This window comes from Vicugna pacos, chromosome 2 (assembly GCF_048564905.1).
Source record: "Vicugna pacos chromosome 2, VicPac4, whole genome shotgun sequence".
In the NCBI taxonomy this organism is placed as follows: Eukaryota; Metazoa; Chordata; class Mammalia; order Artiodactyla; family Camelidae; genus Vicugna; species Vicugna pacos.
Genome location: NC_132988.1, coordinates 104,027,137 through 104,038,072, shown reverse-complemented (window position 1 = coordinate 104,038,072; position 10,936 = coordinate 104,027,137).

Sequence of the window (10,936 nt, the reverse complement as noted above, 5' to 3'; positions counted from 1 at the left end):
GCAAGTAACTTCATGGAGGGAGTTGTCTTTCATTACAGGTCACCATTCAGCCAGCACTTAGCATCATTGGGAAACAGTCTACATTTATCACCACTTAATTCCCATCTGCCCTGAGAAATAGGTCTTCCAATTTTGTACATGGGCAAATTGGGCTCAGAGATGTTTTTCTCTTACCCAAGGTCACACAGGACACAGCCAGGAGAATCCTACTCAAGAGGAGCAGGATTCCATGCTTAGCCCTCACTGCTGTGCTAACACGCATTCCCCAAATGCCTTACTCAGCAAGGCCCCATGCTGGGGATGAGGGCGAAGACCACGGTCTGGAGAGGGCGACAGGCACGTGGACCCACAATCATGAGTATGTGTCCTGCATGCCTGAGAGATGTCTGCCTTCAGAGAGACTGGCTACTGCTTTATAGAGAGGAGAGGGTGAGGCTCCTCTGATTCAGTGCCTTCTGGTTCTCAGCTGTGTGGAAGTGGAGCAAGGAGGAAGGTAAACCCTCTGTCCTCAGAGCTAGACAGGTGTGGGTTTGCAGCCCAGCCAGCCACTTACTAACTGTAACTGTGGGCAAGTTATGACCTCTCAATGCCTCAGCTTCCTCCCCTGTAAAATGGGAGATAGTTGTGTGCACCTTTGGGATTGAATATTGTTAAGTCTGTAAAGTCCCCAATGCCACCCAGGAGGTACTAGGTAATAGGTACTAGGTACTAGGTTCAGAGGTTTGTGTGATATTGTGGGCGGGGCAGTTCTCAGGTAAACCCTGGGATAGGGGGAAACAGGGAGGGGGTTGGGGATGAGAGGCTGTGAAAGGAGAAGAATCTTCCTAACCTTTGTTCCTACCTTTTATTCAGGGACAAGGGCAGTCTAGCACGATGGTTCTCAATCAGGGGTGACACTTAGCAATGTAGTTTGGCTTATCACAGTGGGGTGGGTGCTACTGGCATGTAATGGGTAGAGGTCAGGGATTCTGTTAAACATCCTGTAATGCACAACAAAGCATGATCCAGCCCAAAATACCACTGGTGCTGAGGTGGAGAGATCCCCATCCAGTAACCTAGAAAGACCCTTGGTGTGAGGAATTCCAGAGATGCAGATTCGAGGCCTGGCTTCACCACTCATAAGCAAACCTTCTTGGTCATGTCACGCTCATCTCCAGCCTCTATTTTCTCATCTAGAAAATGGGCACAATGAGACCTTCTTCTTTCTCCCCTAAATAAAGGAGACATATAGTCATTATTCCTATCCTTACCCTCCCCTAGCTAGGTCTAACTCCAGCCCATTCCCTCCAACCTGAAAAACTAGAAAGTTCCTGATAGGAAGGGTGCAGAGAGAAGACTTGGGTAGCATAGCTGGCAGGGTTGGTATTTGTTTCGGCTCTGTTAGAGACACTAAGTGAATGCTTGTAAATTATAAGGTGCAGTTTATAAATAAAGATATAAAAATGGAAATGCAGATGACTTTGGTTTGATTCCAAGATCTTCAGTAGTTTAAAAAAAAACTTCATAGACAATTGGAGAGACACAATCTGTTTCCAGGAAATAGCAAGAGTTTTTCGAAATGTAAAAATCCTTGCTCAGCTGTCCACTTACTCAAGCTGCATCCCCGTGTCAGGAGCACACATTCCTATGGGGATGAAATGGCACAGGCTGGAGTGGCGTGTGGAGGCAACTCAAAGCATTGCTCAGTCATTCATCTCTCATTCAATCACCTGTGATTCAGTCAATATTGATTGAGAGCCTACTAGGTGCTAAGTTGAACGGATGTCGGCATCAAGTGGAGGAAATGTCAAGAATGCTTCCTCCCAGGTTTTAGCCGGAGCCAGTGGGTAGATGGAGGCGCCGTGTCTTGAGATGAAAAAGCCTAGAAGAGGAGAGGGTTTGGCTGGGAGAGAGATATCAAGGGTTTGATATTGGAGATGTTGACTCTGAAATGTCCATGAGCCACCCATGTGCTGATGCCAGGTTGGCAGCTAGATGACCAGTGGGGATGGGAAGGAGGAACTGTGGGACGTTGGATGGGAAAACTTCAGACCCTACATGAAACCTTGATTCTCCCTGAGTAAGCCTTCAATATAATGTTGGTTGATTGAATGAATGAGGGAATGAACGAATGAATTTTGTACATACAGACATTAAAGAGAAAATAGCTATCAGGTGCAATCAGAAAACAGGAAAAACAGAAATCTTAGAGAAGAGTGTGGATCTAAGAATACTGCAGTTTGGTGTTCTATTTTTAAACCAAACATAATCTTCAAGTTCTAAAGCAAACTGTAAATCTTGTAAGACTCTCAAGGACCTCATCATGCTTCCAACCCCCTCCCCTGTTTTCCAGCTAACCTCCACCATGACACTGCCCCTACCCCCATCTTGCCAGCAGTGTTCTCGCCAGAACTATAAGCTTTGGAAAGCCTTGACTAACATCTGACTCTGGCTCTGATGCTTACTGTAACAACCAGAGAAAAATTATTCACCCAAACCTCAAAGGCACTTGGTTTGAATGGCTACAAATTGGATTCTCTGCAGGGTGGGGAGTGAAACCAAAACAGTCTTTTTTTTTTTTTCCTAATTGAGTTTTCTTATCCTCTTTCACCACATCACCCTAATATGCCACTCTTGTGGTTGGCTGCTGGTCAAATGTAGATGCCATTATAGCTTCTCATCATTTCCTTTCTGCATAAACTCAGTGGGTGTCACAAGTCTGGAATTCATTCTGAATCTGCCCCAGATTGGCCTCTTGAATTTGATTGTGTTCTTGAAGAACTGCCTGTGGATATTTCATGTGGTTTCCTAAATCAGCTGAAAGGCCCTCAAGACGCTGGCCATGGTATCTGGTGATCTTTGCCACCTCCTCCCCACCATCAGTGTAATGGACAGCTGTGGGATATTTGTTACTCAGCATCAGCCACCCCTTCTGATGACATTGAGACATAATTATGCTTTGGAGGGAATGATTTGTTCTTAGTGTTAAATCTATATGGGGCCCCTTCCATTTCCTAGTGCATGTGGCATCTAGACTAGAGCATTTCAGAACATCCCATTCTCCCAGCCACAGTGACTGGTTTCATGATGAATATATCATCTAAGTGGAACAATCAGGGCTAACAGAACTGCTTGACAGGACTTATGCTTTAAATCTGGGGAAGCAGTCTCACTTTTCCACTGGCCAAGGAGTTGTAGTGATGTGAGCCTGAGAACCCATCTAGGGCCCTGAGAAGTTTAACTCCTCCCCCGCAAGAGAGGATCTTGATGGCATTGTCTGGACCTCAGATCAAGTCACCCATTAAACTCTTCAGTTTTGTGAGACAATAAATTTCCTTGTTTGCCTAACTAGCCAGAATATGAGTTTTGGTTTATTGTATCCAAAGGAATCCTAACTAATCCATTCAGACATCAGAGGTCATACCCAGCAACTTCAAGATGAAACTGAGAAGCAGCTAAAACTCAGTTAGTGTCCCCAACTTTGCCTCTCAGTGCCAGTTTCCCTCTTTCCCCAATTTTGTGATGTCTTTTCCCTCCCCTTTGTCAGGGAAATTTTGAAATTCTATACTTTTTTGGGTCATTTTTCTTCTTCTCTTGATTAATACTGCCAGAATTTTATCTATTTTTATTAATTTTCTCAAGAAACCAAGTTATGCCTTTGTTGATTTTTTTCTGTTTGATCTTTGTTTCTTATTTCACTACTGTATGTTAATCTTTATCATCTATTTTCTACTAATTATTCTGAAATTTTGCACTTAAAAAAATGTTAATTAGAGGGATGTTAATTTACACTTTAAGAGTCACCTGTGATGGGTAATTTTCTGTGTCAACCTGACTGGGCTACGGGATGCCCAGAAAGCTGGCAAAACGTGATTTCTGGGTGTGTCTGTGAGAGTGTTTCAGGAAAAGGTTAGGTTTTGAATTGGTAGACCAGGGAAAGATTACCCTCACCAGCCTCACCAGTGCAGGTGGGTGGGCATTATCCAATCTGTTGAGGGCCTGACAAAACAAAAATGTAGATCAAGGGTGAATTTGCCATCTCTGCTTGAGCTGAGGCATCTGTCTTCTCCTGCTGTCAGACACTGGTCCTTCTGTTTCTCAAGTTTTTGGATGCAAACCAGGACTTAACACCATTGCCCTGGTGCCCTAGCCACCCACCCCCATCCCAGTTCTCAGGCCTTTGGACCGAAGTACGCTATCAGTTTTCCTGGGTCTCCAGTTCACAGACAGCAGATCATGGGACTCCTCAGTCTCCATCACTGCTCCAGCCAATCCTTATAATAAATCTTCTCATATGTGTATCTCATTGGCTCTGTTTTTCTGGGGAACCCTGACTAATACATCATTTTATTTATACTGATATCAGAATGACTTTAGATATATTCCTAGTTCTCGGAGAATGTGCCTGCTCTTTTGGTTGGGTTGAGTTGGTTAGAAGTACATCTGTGAGTCCCAGACAGTGGGTCTATGAGTGAAGTCAGTCTTCTAAGACAAGGGCACTTGACTTTCACAGTCTCAAATTTATAAATCAATATAATAATTTTATGGGAAATCTCTTCACTCTTCTTAACAAACAGACTTAGAAATTCTACTTTAGGAAAGCAAGTTACCAAATGAGTACAGGTTTAACTTAAATTTATACTATTGGATCTTTAAATGTCCTCTAAGCTCTTCTCTAATCCATAAACCATGGCTATTCAGTCCTTTGCATTTTCAAAGGTCATAAGACCTCTGCCAATCGCAGGTTCCTTGCTATTGAAGCCTGTGGCCTCTGGTCTCAACTTACTTTTAAACAAGACTAAATTAAAGACTTTTGGGGCTTTTAATTTTTTTCATTCTATGACATCTGAGTTATTCTGTGATCTTATGCCTTCTGTTCAACCCACCCCAACCCACATCAAAATATGTTATGAAGGAAGTATCTGAAATACATTTATATTAATCCCAGTGGCTGTCAATTCACTGGCTAGCCCTTCCCAGGGTTGTTTGTGTTTGAACATAGTTCTCAGGAGTAAACGTGACACCAAGGGAAGAATTTCAGACAGACCCCCTGAAACCAGAAGACAGACTAAGACTGCTACTGCTACCTACAGACCTGGCTATGGGTCTCCCCTCTTCAACCCACCCTTGTCTTATAGGAAGAGTTGCTCTGAAGACAAGGATTTGGAACTTATCTTCAGAGTCTTCCCTCATGCCTCCCTTTCTGAGCTCTTTAGAGATGGATATCAAGGAACACAGGGGCAGTGGGAGCTTCATAGAATGGTGTTGTCAGAGGGCTGATAGGAATCCCAGATTGACCATTTATTACCAGAGAAACCCGAGCAGGTCTCATCTTCAAAGGGCCTTAATCTCTTCTGCAGATGGGGAGAGGACAGTGCCCATCACTCTGGGTTGCTTGAAGGATGGAATCCATTGAAGAATACAAAGATTCTTTACAAGCAGTACAAGCTAGTTAATTACACAGTTAGCTGGTTGGTCTTTAGCTGTTCACTGAGAGCCACAAATCACTGTAGAAATAGATGTAGATATGGATTGAATAATGATAGAGGTATGGATAGATAAAGATTAAGATACAAATATATTCTCTTTGGGGAGCTTAGAATGTACCCAAGGAAATAAGACTTCTCTTTGTCAAAACAGCCTGCTGGTACTTAAAAGTGTCTTCATTCTTTCCCGTCAATTTCTATCCGCAGCCCAAGAGACAAAATCTCTGCGTTATCCGAAAGCCAGGAAGATTAGCTTAATTAACCAACAAATATTTATTGAGCAACTCTTCTAGGCCATAGACTGTGCTAGACTCTGGGAATACCGTGGTGGACAAGGCGGATGTGATCCAGCTGTGGATTCCCTGCCCTCGGCTGGCCCTGCGCATGCAGTAAATTCAGGAGGACATCCTGTGTGCTTGGGTTAGCAGCCGCCAGGCAACTGAGCGGCATCTCAGGAGCCTGGCCAGAGGGCGAGATGGTGGTGGGTTCAGCGCACAGGAGCGCCCCCACACACACACACACGCGCGCACACACACACACTCTCCTTACGTTGGGGTAAGACCACAGCAAGACCAGACCTGCCACTGCACTGAGATAAATTTTCATTCCTTAAACAAACCTCATGACTCTTCGTTCTCAATCATTAGGATGACATTGGATCTTGGAATTTATGTGGCTCCTGAAGACTGCTAATTCAGTAGGAGAGTGATTGAGCCATCATTTAAGGAAGGCAAGGAGGTGTGTCCACTGGCCCAAACGCTAACCCACAGGAGCAGTCATTTCAGGAAGAGGGCAGTTATAAATCCTGAGTTTGTCCTCGGCAGGCCGTCTTAGCTCATGTCAGATAAAGGTTTATCCTTTGTTGAAAAAAAGTTCCAGAAGTGTTTCTATCTCAGACATCCCTGTGTAGGGATACTTACCTTCCGCAGCAGGAAAAGTCGAGTACCTCTTAAGGGTGTGGTGATAGGATCTGACAGCCATACAGCAGTTTTGCAGCTTACAAAGCCGCTTAACCCCCATTATCTCAATTGCAGCCTCACAGTAACCTTGGAACAGAAGGCATTTTCAGAGGAAGAAACTGAGGCATGGACAGGTTACATGTCCTGACCAAGGTCAGGCAGCCAATGTCAGAGTGTCCAAGAGTGCAGTGGGCCGAGCTGTCTTATTCCATCATAATCCTGCTGGAGGGTGTTGGAAGGTGGGGGAAAAAAATGTCAATGCTTTTCACAAGATTCTAGAAAGCAGAAGCCCTGACATTCCTTCCTTTATCTTGCTCCAAGTTATTTGAAAGTATATTGGTTTTTACCCCCTCCTGCACTGTTGATGGGAATATAAATTGGTGCAGCCGTTATGGAAAATGATATGGAGGTTCTTCAAAAACTTAAAATAGAACTACCATATGATCCCATTATTGGGTATATAGCCAAAAAAGAAAGAAAGGGGGGGGGGAGGGAAGGAAGGAAGGAAGGAAGGAAGGAAGGAAGGAAGGAAGGAAGGAAGGAAGAAATGAGGACCTTGAAGAGACACATGCCATCCCATGTTCACTGCAGCATTATTCATAATAGCCAAGATTTGGAAACCACCTAAGTGTCATATCTCTGTGTTGGACTATTGTCCAAAAGCAATGTTAGGTATGACCATTCCTCAAGTCATCAGGGGATGATCGAGACAATTTTCAGGCTTACGTGACCTTCAAGATGAACGTGTCCAAGTATCTCAGGAGGCACTAGCTGAGTGTGGAAGAGTGAGTGGCAGAATGAAGGCTGTCTACAAAGTTCCCCTTGCTGCACGCGAGGCCTGGCTTGAGGCAAGAATCCCCAGGAGCTAGGAGAGAGTTGCTGAAGGGTGACAAGGGCAGAAAGAGAAGAAGGCATAGTCACCCTTGCAGATCACGAATAATCCTGGAGCCTCCAGACCAAAAAAGAGCTGGCTGGGAAAAACGGCCCCCAGCCACACTCCACACCCATCTCCATCCCACGACAAGCTGAGGCAGTTCTCTAGGGTGTACAGTGCAGACAGCGTGGTTTATTTTTGTCTTTTATCCTCTGAGAGGAATAATAGAATTCATCAATAACGTCTTGTTTTTAGACTCATTTGGGAAATCAGAAAATTTTCCATGAGAACAGCATTCTCTCTAATCTATTTCACTACAATATTTTGGACAATGTAATTATAGTAGGATTTCCCCATGGAAGCTGAAGGACCATCGGTGTCCTTTGTGGTATATGGACAGACCCTTGGAAAAGGCTTCTCGTGGCCAGAGTCTGGCCAAAATTGGTGCTGTCTGATCAACTCAATGTTCTGGATTTCCCCACCTGCCATAAATGTGTGTCACTCCTGGAAAATGAGGTCAGTCTTTCTTCTGGCTCTTTCTAGGCTCTGTTGGGACACTGGTCCACAGTGTTGAGCTATTTGGGATGTGGGGGAAACAGAGGCTGAGTTGGAGTTGAAATTGCAAAAGGCCTTCTTAGGGAGCGGGGAGAGGGCATAAGTCAGTGGTAGGGTGCATGCTTAGCATGCATGAAGTCCTGGGTTCAATCCTCAGTACCTCAAGTAGAAAAAAAGCAAACTTAAAAAAATAAACTTAATTACCTCCCTCCTAACCACCTCTCCCCCGCCCCAAAAGAAACAAAGCTTTTTTAGGGAGGAACACCTGTAATAGAAAACAGGGAGAAGCAGTTCAGGGCAGGAGAGCCATCAGGTTGCAATGCAGACCCTACCAAGGTCGGCCAGCCCTGCTGCCTGGGGCCCAACACCCTTCAGAAGTGGCCAGCCCTTATACCACTGCCTTGCTCAGACCCAGGCCGGGTTTCCCTGGGAGAAGAGTGACCTTGGGTGCAATTTGGAGAGGACCTGGAAGGAGCTGGCAGCTGGAGACCGTCAGCTAAGCGCACACCTGGCCGCTGGGGAGCCACCTTTCACGGCGAGACATCTGAGCCGTGATTCTCCAGGTCTGCTGTAAAGGTGCAAAAGACATCTGGGCTTTGCCAGTTGACATGGCCTGAGAGAAACTTGGTAAAAGCTGTTAGAGAAGGTCTCCAGGCCTTCCTGAACCCAAGAGAATATTAGCAGTGATTTCTTCTGAGAAATTTACTGTTTGACAGGAGCTGATAACTGCTACTTATTGAATTCCATTCATTCGTAGCTCATGGGTTGATCCAATAAGCATCTATTGAGCACTTTAAAAATTTATCTATTGCGATCCCTGAAGGTGGCATCCTGAGTGAGGCTTCAGATTTCTGAAGCTTAAGCCCTGCCCCCAAAGAGCTGGCACTTAAGCAGCAGATAAATAACTGAAGGAAATGCAAGAAATCCTATAATTGCTATTGAAAAGAAAGCCATTTGGAGCTTGGTTAGTTGACAAAAACTGAGAAGAAATTAGTAGAAGGCATCACAGAAGATCTTCAGGTCTTTCTGGACCCAGGAGACTATTAGCAGCAATTTCATCTTATAAATTCACTGTTTAACAGGAGTTAATAACACAGAGGACCATGAATGCACAGAAGACGGAGTGATTTCTTCTGGCTTGTACGGCGTGCCAGGCCTGCTCTCACTGGAGCTGGGCCATGGTGGATGGGTGGAATCTGAACAGACAGATACAAGGAGAGGGAGACTGCATGGAGGGAAGAGGAGAAAAGCCCCCAGTTACGAAGGACAGCAAGAATAGTAGCTAACACATCTCTAATGCCTGTTTGGGTTAGGCCCTTTGTATAAGTTTATCTTACATAAAACTGGAAATATCTCAGCCAATGTGTTTATATCCCCAATATACAGAAGAGTCTGAAGCTCAGAGAGGTTAAGTAATTTGCCCTAGGCTGCAAAGGCAGTAGCTGATGCAAGAGTCCAAGTTGAGTCGTCTGACCAGCAAGTCCGTTCCCAACCCCACGCTGTCCCCTAACGTGGGTGGATTTGAGACTGATGACACCACTGGTCAGGGAGGGTTCCTAGCAGAATAAGGACGAGAAGGATGCTGGGTTTTGGGAAGAACAGTGGGTCCAGCCCTGCGTTGTCTGTGGAACATCTGGGTGGATGTGCCCAGGAGCCAGGTAGAGATTTGCACCTGAAATGCAGACAAGAGACTGGAGTTGGAAGAGGGTTTGGGAGAGACACTGGGAGAGGTCATTGCTGTGTTAGGAGGTGAAAACCTGTTTATTCACCAAGGGGAGCAGGGGGTCTGCTTGGAAAATGTGCCAGTAGGAGACTCCAAAATATGTCTAAGTACCTTGTGAGAAGAGGAGCAGGGTATGTTTTGCTGGATGTGAGAGTGGGCTAGAAAAACAGGGAGAGAGAAGGAGGGACAGACACAGAGAGATGAGGAAGTCTCTGCTAGCTTTGAGCCCCTCATTGTGACTCCCCAGTCTTTAGGAGAAATACCAAAAGCACACATGCTCAGGATAAGTGGGGTGTGTGTGTGTGAGACAGAGAGAGAGAGAGAAAGCCTTTCATGTCAGGCCCACACTGAGTCCGACAGAGCCTGTGTGCTTAGAGCAGAGGCCCAAGGAGGTGGCACCCGGAAAAGCCAAACGCCAGGAGTTTGCAGAAATCATGGGTGGGGCTCTGGCCTTTCATGGGCTGGGGATTCAAGTCAAATCTGTCAGGTTCTCCACGGAGCAGGGGGGCCGTGGCTGAGAGAAAACAGGGTAGGGAGGGAACTTCAGCCACCACTGAAGAAGCTGCAGTGGAGACCAAATCCAGTGAAGGGGAAGCAAAGGGCAGAACAGAGGGAGGCGGGAGCAACGTTGAACAGACAGGACGAGGGGCTTGGCTCTGCCCCACACCGATTGTTGGGGGTTGAAGAAATCAGCTGAGCACCCCTGGATTTCTTGTCCCCATATGAGAGCCCCAGACCCCGTGACCCCTAGAGCATCTCAAGGGCTGATGCTTGGGGAGGCTGGGCAGGAAGGTAGGTACACCAGGAAGAGCTGCGTGTCCCGTATGAAAAGGTGGGGGTTCCAGGGGGCAGTTTCCGGTGCTGTCAGGCATGGAGACTGAGAAGGTCATGGACTTAGAGTCACCCATGGGTGTGCTGAGGGGCCAGGCCTCTGGGAGGGTAAGTGGTAGGGCCAGATCGCCCTTCTCCTGTCTAGGAGGTTAAGTGTCTTTGACTCCTTTTTTTAAAAAAGTGCCGAGCATAGGTGTGCTCAGCTGGGTAAATGCCTCTGTCCCTGACGTGCGTGCTTGGCAAGGCTGCCCACTTGGGGAGGGCGGCACATTCTGTCCTGGCCGCTGACCCATTTCCCAGCGCCAGGTGACAAAACCCCCACTGCTCAAACTCATGGCTCCAGGGATAATTAGGTTCTGATCAAGCAGCTCCGGGGAGTGACGCTTCCCCTCTGAAACGGATGAAAGCATCCCAGGAGGCAGGAGGGCTGCGACTTCGTGCTGAGTCTCCTTTCCGTCCCTCTGACTTTGACCATCCCAGCGGGCTCCCCACAGTCCCCTGGCCGCACTGTCTCCAGCCAAAGAGGACA